A 13956-nucleotide genomic window follows, 5' to 3' on the forward strand; every position below is an offset into this window, starting at 1 on the left:
GGGCATTCTGTTTTTTTAGAGCCTCCAAGCAACAAAAGACCTAGAAGGAGGAATAGAAATGGACCACAAACTACTGCACATGTTGTCTTGTTATTGAGCAGTTGTGGTGAATTTATAAGCCTCTTTTGAGTTAAGAATCCCATCATTGGTATGCATCCAGGCAAACTTATCAGGCGGGTGAGTAGCAGGAATAGGGGTCTCAAAATACTATGACAAACCTCAGGATGAATCCTAGTTAACCAAGATGGAATTATCCAGGCAGAGTCTTGAATGAAGTCATGAATCCTGGCTAAGAGAGCAATGAGTAGTAGGAATTATCAAGCAGGTCAACTAAGGTTTTGCCCAACCAATTATCCCTCCAATATCTTATGCTGCTCCCATTGCCCAATAACCAAATGGAGTTGTCAAGGATGACATGCCAATGCTTCCTTATGCCAGGCCAGATTGAAGATTTTATGTAGGAATTCTTAGGCTCTTTATTCCTGCAAAATCTACTCATGTAGTAGTTAGCCCATTCCTGCTGAGAAGAGTTCATTTCCCAAGCCAACTTTAACATAGGTGCCTCATTTAACAACCTGATTGATCTTATCCCAAGCCCACCTTCTTTGGTTGGGCAACAGACTTTGTGCCAAGCAATTGTTACAAGCTTCTTGACTCTAGTATCACCAGACCATATGAAATTCCTTATGCAACAATCCAATTTTTTCAGCAAATTGACAGGCCAACTATAGATATGGAAGCTATACACTAGCATACTGTGGATTATGGTCTTAACAAGCTCCACTCTGCCTAATTGAAAGACAACAACCTTTCCACTTGGCCAATTTGTTGATAATTCTGTCTGCTATAGGCTGCAAATGAATAGCTTTTGGTTTACCTTGGAACACAGGCACCCCAAGGTAATTGAAACGCAAGCTTCCAGGACCAAAGCCCAACCAGGAAGTTAACTTTCCAATCTTTCTAGCATTAGCCTTAGTAGAGAAGAACTTACACTTGCTGAAATTGAAGCATTGACCAGAAACTTTGGCATAGTCATTGAATAAGTCCTTGATTACTAACAAGTCTCTCTTGATTCCTCTGCAGAATTGCAATTCTGGGTCCAGCAATAGATCTAAATTTCCCCTTCTCCAGCAACTTAGTTAACCCTCTGCTTATCACTTCTTCAGCCAAACAGAAGAGCAGAGGGGATAGGGGATCCCCTTGCCTAACACCTCTCTTGCAGCTAAAGTACCCAACAGTGTGACCATTCAAAGAGATAGAGAGTTTAGCAGACTTTAGGATAACTTCAATCCAATGAATGAAGGAATTGTCAAACCCAAAGGCCTCAAGAGTGTCCATAAGGAACCTCCAGTCAATAGTATCAAAGGCCTTCTTGACATCAAGCTTGAGAGCTAAGTTTCCACCAAGAGTCTTATGATCAAGAAGATTAATTGCCTCAGAAGCTATACATATGCAATCATGTATGTGCCTATCTTTGATGAAGCCTCTTTGATGCTGAGAAATGATTTTAGGAGCAATTTTAGCAAGCCTATCAGGCAAGACTTTGGTGATGATTTTGAATTGGAAATTTGCTAAAGCAATTGGCCTGAAATCCTCAATTTTATCAACCGAGGGGAACTTGGGAATTAGAACAAGGTTATTGGAGTTAAGATTAGGGAGAATCCAACCCTGAGTGAAGAACTGCTTCACAGAATGGCACACATCAGTCCCAACTATGTCCCAGAATTCCTGGAAAAAAACAGCCTAATTCCTGGAAAAAAAAAGCCCTCAAATCCATCAGGGCCAGGGGCACCCTCTCCATTCATAGCAAACACAGCAACCCTGATCTCATCCTCCAAGGGAATCCTGGAAAGCATATTGTTGTCTTCCTCAGTAACCAGCTTAGGAATCACATAGTCAATGAGGTTACTAGGCTGAGTTACATTTTCAGAAGCATACAAATTAGTGAAGTAGTTCAGAACATGGTTATCAATATCCTGCCTATGAAGCAGAGTTTCCTCTCCCTGTCTAAGAATGCACATAGACTTGCTTGCATACCTATCTTAGAAATGTTGTGGAAGTAGGCAGTATTCCTATCACCACTGATTTGCCAATTCAATCTTGACTTCTCTTTCCAAAACTCCTCCTCAGCAATTAAAGACCCTAGCAAGTTTTTTTGAGTCTGGTCCTCTTGAGTCATTAGAGTGTCAGATTGACCCTCATTGGTAATTCTAAGCTGCAAATCCTCCAGATGAGAGAAAGCCTCCTTGACCCTTATGTGAATATTTCCAAAAACATCCTTGTTCCAAACCTTTAGGATAGCCTTGAGACTCTTAAGCTTGCTAGCCATGATATACATAAGACACCCCACCACCCTATTAGCCCAGTGAGCCTCTATCACTCCTCTGAGGCTCTCATGCTTCAGCCACATTTTATGGAACCTGAACTGAGATTGTATTCTAGCATCTTCATTGCAGAAACCAAGCATAATAGGGTGGTGATCAGAAGCAGATCTAGGCAAAGTGCTACAATAACTTTGCTGCCAAATAGTCATCCAATTATCATTGCACAAAGATCTATCCAACCTTTTTTCTGTGAGCCAAGCATCTTCTTCTATTTGTCCAAGTGAATTCAGCTCCCCTAGTTAGAATATGATGCAGGCTGCCATCCTCAGAGAATTTCTGAAAGTCCTCACAAGCAAGTCTATTAGGCAGGTAAGAACCTTTGCATTCATTGGCTCCCAGCACAGAGTTAAAGTCCCCAATGCAACACCAAGGCCCTGATTAGCAGAGATTAATGACCAGATCTCAGACCAAAGAGACATTTTCATCATGTAATTAGTGTGAGCATAGACTGCACAAATGAAAGTCAAATGATTATCCTGCATCAAGGATATGGAAATTTGTTGAGCTGTGTTAGAGATAACTTGAGGATTGATACCATCATGACAAGCACCCCATATATTAGGAAGCAAGGTACCCCTATCATTCTCAACAAAAGGCTTCAGCTTTAAAGAAGACCAATACAAAGGGTTGATTTTATTCAAAGGAACCATGGGCTCAGAAATGAAAACAACATCTGGCTTATTGATAGAACAAAGCTTTTTAAAACTAATCTAGTTTTGGAATTTCCCATTCCTCTACTGTTCCAATAGATCACCTTCATTTGGAAACATTTAGATAGCCCCCCCTACGGGTGAAATGAACCTTTTCCAGGCTTTGCTTCTGTCTCAGTTTTTTCTTTTGAGATTTTGACAAAACTTTTGTGTATGTCCCCTCCTTAGTTGTGTTTTTAGCTAAGTTATTATCCTCCAATTCATCAGTGATGTCCTCCTCCTCATCTGCCCATAACCTCCCAACAATTCTAGTCTCTTTTGCTGCCAAGTCATTGTTCATCTGGCCATGTTGTTGGACTATGTATCTTTCCTCTAGAATGAGTTGAATGTCCTCATTTTCCTGAGTTTCCTCCACTCTTGTGTCCCTAGTGTCATCATCCGAAGAACTATGGAGGTCACAAGCCTCCTCATTCAGGTTTGGGGGAATACCCTCCTTTTGAACTTGCTCAAGATGCAGGTTTACATTGTTCTCAAACTCCAATTCTATAACCAGGTCATTCTCCCTAGTGTCCTTTGCCACCTCCTTCCTCTTATCAAGCTCAGAGCTCTTGTTGCTGACTTTTTGACCATTGCTTGGATCAGGACCCTTGTCAGGCATTGTCTTAAGATTTTTTCCCAGCGAGGTGTCTTTCTTAAACCTTGGAAGATCCACTCCTACATCCTTATTTCTCCTACAGCTTGAGATAAGATGACCAATAGATTGGCACCCTGAGCAGAAATCAGGGAGCTTTTCGTACTCAATGTGAACAAAGAAAGCAAAGCCTTCTCTTTCCACCAAAATTTGACTAGGCAGAGATCCTTTGAGGTCAACATCCACCAAAATTCTGGCAAAGTGCCCAAAAGATCTACTAGAAGTTGCATCATCCAGAGATATTGGAACACCCAAACCCCCTGCAATAGAGAACAAGATCCTAGGACTCCAATACTCCATAGGTAAACCCAAGATCCTAACCCAACATTGTGAGTGAGACACCTTCTGAAGGCTTGGATTGAAGTCAAGGGACCATAGTGATAGCCTAAGAAATCCTGGTTTTAAACTCCAAGACCCAACTACGCAGATTGCCTCAACTGATGCAAATGCAAACTCATAGAACCCTCGACCCAGCGATATCATACTCCATGTTCCAATCATGTTCCAGAGAGTTTGAAGCTTCGTTCTCAGCTCACTGAACCTAAGGGGCGAATCTCCTTTGGATAAGATGAGCCTGCCATGAAGGTGGGATTTACACCTTTGAAGACCTGCTTGGTACTCCTCTTCCGGTATCTTAATAGCAATGGGTCTCCCTTGATACAAGGTTGAGGCAGCTGGGAGATTGAGATGTCACACGTAGCCTTAAGAGCTTGAGCAAAGGACTTGTTTTTGTGCACTTCCGAGATTATTGGAACTGGATCTGGAACCTTGGTGACCTCTGCGTCAGCTAATTCATCCAGATCGGCCAAACAGGACCAAGGGATGGTTGGTTTTTGATTGAAAGATTTCATCCTTGTAGTTCCAAGATTGTTGGAGTTCTTCATCATTGTGTTTCCAGGAATGTTGGAGTTCATCATTAATGTTTCCTAGATTGTTGGAGTTTGTCATTATCTTACTTCATGCCCTAGCAAAGCTCAAGCATTCCCCTTTTTCACACATTGTCAGTAATACCTTATAAATTTGTTGCTTAACATATTAATAGACTAACCTATATGTTAATAATTTAGTTAATAAATTAAGTTAAAATTTAAATTATCTTATTTAATACACTAACGTATCTGTTAATAATTAAGTTCATACACTAAATTAACTTAGTCAATACACTAACATGTATTAGGTCCTTTTATTAGTGTTTTTTATTCCAACATTGACCATGCATGCATTGGTTTTCCATTCCAATATTCATTAATACACTAACACACATTTGTATAACAAAGACATTCATTGGTCTTTTAATATGTATAAAGAAGACATACATTGGTCTTTGAGTTATTTTGTCATTAAATGTTTATGTCATAAAATAAAATGCATGAATTGATCATTCATTATTTGTGTGATAAAATAAATTGCTATACTAATTAAATGTTGGCTAATGTTTTAGTAAAAGAATTTATATTTAGGGGTCAAGCTTTAACTTAAAATTTTTAGATATTGGTTAATATTTTACTTATCTTATATGTGAATAATACCAAATAAATTCGTTACTTAACATTATAATATACTAACCTATATGTTAATGATTTAGTTAATAAAGTAAGTTCAAATTTAAATTATCTTAGTTAATACACTAACCTATTTGTTAATAATTTTGTTAACACACTAAAATAACTTAGTTATTATAGTAACTTGCATTGGTCATTTTGTTAGTGTTTTTTATTCAAAAATTGACCAAGCATACATTGATCATTCATTACAATATTGATTAAAACACTAACATTCATAGGTCTTTGAATTTGTGTAAGGAATACATCATTCGTTTAAGAAAAACATGCATCCGTCTTTCAATTTATGTAAGGAAGACATGCATTGGTTTTAAAATTATTTGGTCATGCAATTTATGTAAGGAATACCCTATATATTCGTTACTTAACATATTAATACACTAACCAATATGTTAATAATTTAGTTAATAAACTAAGTTAAAATTAAAATTATATTAGTTAATACACTAACTTATTTGTTAATAATTTAGTTAATACACTAAATTAACTTAGTTAATGCACAAATAATCATTGGTCATTATGTTAGTGTTTTTGATTCCAACATTGACCAAGCATGCATTAAAATCATTGGTCATTAAGTTAGTATTTTCCATTGTATAACAACAAAATTTTGGGGCGGAATTTCTTGTTAAGAGGAACGATTGTAACATCAGCAATTTTCTAATTTTACGTGAGTGAAAAATATGGATTTGCTTTTATACATTTATGTGAGATAGATAAATATGACTTTAGATGAGTTGTTGATATTTTAATGTTTATCCAATAAGTTTATGATTTTTTTTTATATTTAAAAACAACTTACTTTAATGGTTATCTTGTAATCAAGTGAATACTTATCTTCCAAGATTTAGACTTGTTTCAAAATATATTTTAAGATAGAAATTGTATTCTATTACATTACTAAAATATTAAAATATTTTTGTCATGCATAGTGAATTTATATTAATCATATTTTGTGACTATCCATATTTTGCTAAATAATTTAATGAATATTATAATTGATAATGTATATCTTTATAATATTATTTTGTTTTGATTCGTTATGTTTATTATAGCATTCATCCTAAACTAGTTTTGATAGTATATCATATTATGATCACTAATTATTTGGGTTGTTATTCTTTAACAAAATTATCTCAGTAAGATTATCTAGATATGCTTGATGGTTATTCTTTTGTGATTACCTCATCTGTTTTAGTTAATTTGTGATAAAGCTGAATTTTATTATTTTGATAATAATAACATTAAAGCTAATTGATAACTAAAAATATATATGTTGAGTGGGGATAGTACAAAAGTAAAAGTACATTTCCTAACTGATCCATAATTATAATTTGTAGAAGAAAGAGAAGAGAACACGATAACGAATTTTCCTTCATTCTTCTTCTCCTTGAATTCAATAATAGAGGAATTAAATAATAGAAGATAACATGAATACAATTGGTATTTCTTCCTTCTTCCAAGTTTTCGAAATCATGTATTTCTCTATGTAATACGACTGATGATATTGGAATGAACATATCTTTAAAAAACAAAAGAAAAGAAAGACATCGCTAGATATTTTAATTATATTCCTTATATATGCAATTAGGAGATCTATTAAAGTATTAATCATAATGTCACGTTTTTATTCTTCTTTTGTAAATTAAAATCGGTGAGTCCCCTTATTTTCCATATAATTTTTTTAAATGTTTTAGATCTTCCAATTCTAACATTGTTCCGTACTTGATATCTAAATTGATGTTATGTTCATTTCTATTGTGATCATGAGTGATTTTTTTGTCTGATCACTTCAATCACTGTTTGTTAAGCTTCATTTTTATTTGCTTTTTTCTTTAATTTTTCATGTATTAATTTCGTGTTTCTTAAAGAGATAACATGGTCTCGTGAAGAATATATGTGCTTTGTTTTGCTATTTGACGTTATCTTCATTTATTATGAATAAAACCACTTCGTATTGGAGGGTAACTGGTAGTGCAACTATTTTATGATAACTTATCTTTCAAAGGCTGGTTAATAATGTTGTTTTATTTATTTAGTTATTGTCTAGTATAAAGTTCCAACACCAATATCTTATAGTACATATATATTTGTACTATTCAGCAATTGAAACTCATATGTGTGCATTTTCATTAAAAATTGTTGATCAATACTAGACTAGTTATTAGTTTGAGGTATACTAGAATTTAATTTGTTGTCTTGATTGTTATTGGCATATGTATGAGAAAAGATTTCAAGGTTGAAGGAGCTTACGTAAACCCATGTAAGGGAGAAGAGTATTTCATTGAAGTCATTCTCTCTTATTCGCTCAAAAGCTGGAGTGTCTTATAGATTAGGAGCTCCCATGGAAACTTGTTTTCCACGTAGGAGTCCTTAATGTTTTTCATAACGATGTATACAGTCTTAGATATTTGACTGTGATGGAAATATATGAGCATTTCGTTTTTGTGTACCATAATGCAAGGTACTCGCTTCTGGTATTACATCGTTATGAAAGGTTGCTAAATATTTCTATTTGTATGCGTGTGAGTATTTGTGATAAATTGATAATTGTTCTATGTGCTTAATGTTTGCGGCAAGGTTGTAATTTGGAATATCCCTATTGCAATTATTATGTTATTGATTGTTGTGTTGATATGAAAAATGTATAAGTTGATTGTTGTATTGATATGAAATATATATATATATATAACTTGATTATTGTATTGATATGGGAAATACATAAGTTTGAAATTAAGGTACTGCACATTGATATTTGATCACTAAGTTAGTGTCTTCATCTCGTCCGAAGGACATGGCATAATAAAAATGCAATGGGGCTAAGATAACTAACTTAGGTGATACTTTTAGAATGATTGAATTTGTTGAGTCTATAGATATCCATACACTTGAAAGTGTAGTGAGATTTGGGGCTTTACCCAATTATATTTTGATCACTAAGTTAGCATCTTGAGCTCGTCCTTGGACTTGGTATGTTAACATTGTATTGAGGTTGACACGACTAACATAGGTTATACTTTTTGAAATAAAAATTGGTAAAACATTGATTAAAATATTTAATGTGCTAACTCCAGTTATTGTGGATGCATTGCATTCTTGTAGTTAGAGTTGGAGAAAATGGAAAGATATAGTGATAGAAATATCATTGCAGATTTGGGTAGGGGTGACAATTATAGTGATTCGTCAAGAAGCCTTGAGAGATTGCTTAGATGAGACAGTCCAATGAGGGTTCGGGTTCATTACCCATATGACCAGGATTGTCTCACATGAAAACTAAGTAGTTTTTGACACCCCATTGAGCATTTCATGATCGGTCGAGAGAAATCCTGAAGCGGACTAAGCTTACAACGTAAACACCTCAGATAAAGGTATTGAACAACAATTGATATTGTTACTTGCCATTATTAAGGATATCGTACTCCCAATTGCTTTCCCACTATGATCTTAGTCTTCGAGTATTGTAATTTTGATGGAGACTGATTGGTTGAATTGCATACACATTGCTTGAAAGATATATTAATTGGAGATTTGAATATCCTATTGTATAAGACGCTAACTTCATGCATCATTTGAATATGTTTGACATTGTTTGGTTATAGTTGTGTTATAGGTTGTCTCACTTTAAAGTTATTTCTCTATGTAATTCCACGCTATAGTCGTCGTAGTTGGTTCTTACTCCCTTTTGAGTCTTTTCTTGTCTATATTATGTATATGAACATTTTTGTTGCAGTTGTGCTTTGGATATTCAATGATGGAATATAGACAAGAAGAACATAGTAGATGTATAATTCAGTATTTGGTTTATGTTGGGATTATTGGCTCTGATTTAGGAATACCCCTTGTCTTTTAAACAAATTTTTCTATAAGATATATTATAAGAAGAATATTTAAGAATGATTGTTTTTCACATATTATGTATTTTAAAATTATTTTGTCAAGATTAAATTAATTATTTTGTAAAGCTGCATACTAAGAAAAAAAATAATTATATTTATGGATGAGTTTTGAGGTTGGTCGTAATGCCTCGTCTTTTGGGTTGAGATAGTATGAAATATTTCTGCATTTTGAACTTATTTTTAAAAAAGAATTTTATTTTTAATCTAATTTTATACATATTGATTTTCACTATCTTTACCTTGTCACCATATTTTCAATAATAAAACATTAAGTTTTTAGTTGGAGAAACGAGGTGTTACAATTTTGTTAGTGTTTGTTATTCAAACATTGACCAAGCATGCGTTGATCATTAATTTGAATATTTATTAATACAATAACATGCATTGGTCTTTGAATTTTCGTAAGGAATGCATCATTTGTTCAAGGAAGATGTAACACCGTGATTTTCTGTGTGTATTTTATTAATTATTTAATTGACAATCGATTAATTTTAGAAATTAATCGGTATTGATTTAGGCTAAATCTTAGTTAAGTTTTAGTCTTTTAATGTGATTTCCTAATTTATGATAAATGTTCATAATTTTTCCGAGACAAAAAGTCTTCGGGTCTCTTTCGGGCCCAAATTCATCCTAAATTCGGCCCAAATGTGATTTTTGAGTTCCGAAACTCAGAATCGAATTCTGATTGTGCCATTCGCTTCGAAATATTATTTTGAGTTAAAATAGACATCAAGTTTGTCCATAACTCATCTTTAGATAGTTTTCACTCCGAAATCCAAGTTTCAATGTTGTAAACTTAACCCTAGATTGAGAGATTTTTAATCTCCGACCGAGTTTTAACCGATAAAAATCAGGCATGATTTAAATCGCAATGTTTCATCGCATTAGTCACATCACCCATTCATGAGTCAAGCATTCTTGTTGAATAAGCAAAAGTACAATCACTTAAATAATCCCCTAAATCACTCATCAACTCCATACACCATCATGATTTTGGGGAACCACTTTGATCTCCCCTCAAATATGATTTCCCCTCTATAAAAGCTACCCCTTGGCCTTGAGGGAGAATAATTTTTTCCTCACTTTCACACTTTGAATTCGAAGCACTTCTAAGAGATTTCAAGGTATTTCTCTTGTTGTTTTCTCTATCTCTCACACATATAACAATATATAGTTATCATTTTTTGTATGTTGTTCTTGATTATGTGATCAACACCTCCAACCCTTGTGGTTTTTTAGAATGAAATGTGTTGAGATGACAATAGAGTTTTATTGAATCAACTTAAGTTAGCTTACTTTAAAGTGGTAAGTTTAACTTAAAAGATCTTGATTTAAAATGTTAACTTTTGATATGTTGTTCTTGATTATGTGATCAACACTATCAATCCTTGTGGTTTCTTTAGATTGAAATGTTTTGAGATTACCATAGAGTTTTTTTTGAATCTACTTTAGTTAGCTTACTTTAAAGTAGTAAGTTTAACATAAAATATCTCAATTTTAAAATATTCTTTTTATGAATGAGATCAACATTATCAACCCTTGTGGTTGCTTTAGAATGAAATGTGTTCAGATGACCATAGAGTTTTATTGAATCAACTTAAGTTAGCTTACTTGAAAGTGGTAAGTTTAACTTAAGAGATCTTGATTTAAAATGTTAACTTTTGATATGTTGTTCTTGATTATGTGATCAACACTATCAACCCTTGTGGTTGCTTTAGAACGAAATGTATTGTGATGACCATAGAGTTTTGTTGAATCTAATTTAGTTAGCTTACTTTAGAGTGGTAAGTTTAACATAAAATATCTTGATTTTAAAATATATTTTTTTATGAATGAGATGAACACTATCAACCCTTGTGGTTGTTTTAGAATGAAATGTGTTGAAATGACCATGGAGTTTTATTGTTCAAAAGTATTGAATCCACTTGAGTTAGCTAACTTTAAAGTGGTAAGTTTAACTTACGAGATCTTGATTTAAAGTGTTTACTTTGGTTAAGTAACTTACCTTAAAGTAGAGAATATGACATAAAATGTCTTCACGAAATTATTAATGTGTGTTAAAGTTAAAAGTACAAGCTTTGTTAAAGTCTTATTTTAAAAAGGATTATTTTCTTAAACAAGACTTTCGATGATAAAGGATGGTTCAAGAATATGTAATCTTGAACCGGATGGATGAAAGTGATTGAGTCCACGATAGGTTAAAATATGTCTTTACCTAAGGGTTATCTTGCAAGAATTTTAACTCGCAAACCTACTGATTTGTTCTTGTGTTTATTTTCGAAGCTTTCGAAGTTGGGTAGTATACGCGTTTCACACTTATCACCAAGGGAACCACTCACACGATACTCCAAGGAGTGGGAGAATACATCATGGCATAATGGTGTCAGAATATGACATATGGAACTCCTAAACTACCTCAAAAGTTTGGACTTGTCTTGAGTATTAAGAAATCTCGTACTTAATCGATTGTTTGTCTGTTAGCATTAAGTGTGGATGATTTCTTCTGTCATATCGTTTAAGTTATGTCTATGTATGGAGTAATGTTGTGGTTATCCTACCAAGGTCATCGACTATTATGTCGTTAAGAGGGATGCCCAAAAGGTTAACTTTACCATGCAGTGAGATCGTCTAACCGTTAGTGGCTTGGCCATTGGCCCGTCCAGGGTGATTCAGTGATGGTTCATAGTAGTGAGGATATTATTCCGCTTTTATGTTATGATGTAAGATTGGCCCCACAAGAAGCATTCCTTTGGGAGATGTCTTAGGCTGGACCGATAATGTAAAAATAAATAATGATTAAAAGATTTATTCGTCTAACATTGGTTAATATGCATACTCATTATGAACAATGAAATAGTGGAAGGGAAATTTACGGGAGACAAATGAGCCTCGAGATGTTGAGAGGGACGGTGATGGCGGTGATGCGTCAGCAAAACCCGTGAGGGATAGTCTATATGAGACGAGTCCCCTGTATTCCTAGATGATATATTCTGTTGGATCGGATAGTTCTCACAACACAAACTAGACAATCTCCGACAACCCCTTTTTGCAATCAGGAACAATGAGAGGGATTCCAGAAAGTGTTAGATACGATATCATCCTGAAATGGACAGTTCCATAGGAATAGATCGATCATATGTCCTAGCGTGGAATACGTTGGTGCATTCAAATCGGCTTGTTATTGCATCATTTTCAGTTACCCTTAGGTAATAATCATTGATTTTCCGCAGTTTATGTTACTAAGAACGTGATGTCTCGTAAAAGAAATGAAAATATGTAAAACAATTTTTAATGATATATTCAAAATAAATTTCCCATTTTAATCGCAATATTCATAAAGTAATCTTCAGGACGTTACAATATGGTACGACACATAAAGTAATCTTCGAGACGTTACAACATGGTATTAGAGCTGAGACGTTACAACATGGTATTAGAGCTGTTCTTTCATATTCGGTCTTGGCCATAGCCTTATATGTTTTCTTGTGTGACTTTGTGTGTTTAAGTGTTTGGTAGTAATACTCTATATAAAATACAAACCATGGGTAATTTCGGTAGAAGAAGTATATGTTCGACTAGAAGCAACTAAACATGAGGCAAAGACGATGGATTGAATTCCTCAAGGACTACGACTTTGACTTTCAGTACCACCCTGAGAAAGCTAATGTGGTGGTTGATGCCTTGAGTAGGAAGTCTCTGCACATGTCAACCATGATGGTAAGAGAAATGGACGTGATAAAGGATTTCAGGAAGTTTGAGCCTCGTTGTTCAAGTAAGACCTAAGAGCTTGAATTTAGGTATGCTTACAGTAACCAATGAATTTAAGGAACAACTTAAAGGTTTTCAATGTTCCGATCCTGAAGTGCAAGAGAAGAGAACCTTGTTGGCTGAAGGAAGAGCCCTTAAATTTCAAGAAGGAACTGATGGAATACTAAGATACAAGAATAGAATTTGTGTGCCAAGTGACCCATATTTGAGAATGGAAATTTTGAACTAAGCTCATAAGAGCAAGCTAAGTATTCATCCTGGAGCTACCAAGATGTATCAAAACCCGATGAAGATATTTTGGTGGTCCGGTATGAAGAAGGAAGTAGCAGAGTATGTATCTCGCTGCTTAATATGTCAGAAGGAAAAAATCAAGCACAAGCGACCCGGTGGACAACTCCAACAGTTAGAAATCAAGAAAAAACATAATGTTAATTAATCATATTTTGATAAATAAAGTATGGAAATTCAGTATAATTAAAAAATGAGCACTTACAACACGGTTTGATGCTTCTTGAACTTGCTCATTATCGATGACATCATCCTTGTTCTTACGAACATCCACCCATAAAACATCGAGTTCTACTCCATATATAGTCAAAGGTGTATCGCTTCTGTTGTCCAGCTGCCAAAACATACCCAATAATAATGTGATTAGATGTATGGATCCAAAATATAATCAATAATGTACTTACAAATTAACAATACTTACAATTTTTTCTTTGATTCCTCTATACCCCGCTCGAGAAGCTTAATATGGATACAAAGGCTTAGATGTCCTCTTGGGGTTTTCATGACTTACATTCTGCAAAGACAACGAACATTAACATCGACAATCATATATATGTATATACAAAAGCATTTATAAGAATAAAGTCAATATAAAGAAGATGATTTTACCAAAAAAGACTCTTCTTTTGTGCATGTGGTGACAAAATTCTTCCAATCCTCATCTTCAATGCCATTTGCATATTTCTATGGAGGCTTATGGTTGACATTGCCATCAGC

This window comes from Lupinus angustifolius, unplaced genomic scaffold (genome assembly GCF_001865875.1).
Source record: "Lupinus angustifolius cultivar Tanjil unplaced genomic scaffold, LupAngTanjil_v1.0 Scaffold_303, whole genome shotgun sequence".
Lineage (NCBI taxonomy): Eukaryota > Viridiplantae > Streptophyta > Magnoliopsida > Fabales > Fabaceae > Lupinus > Lupinus angustifolius.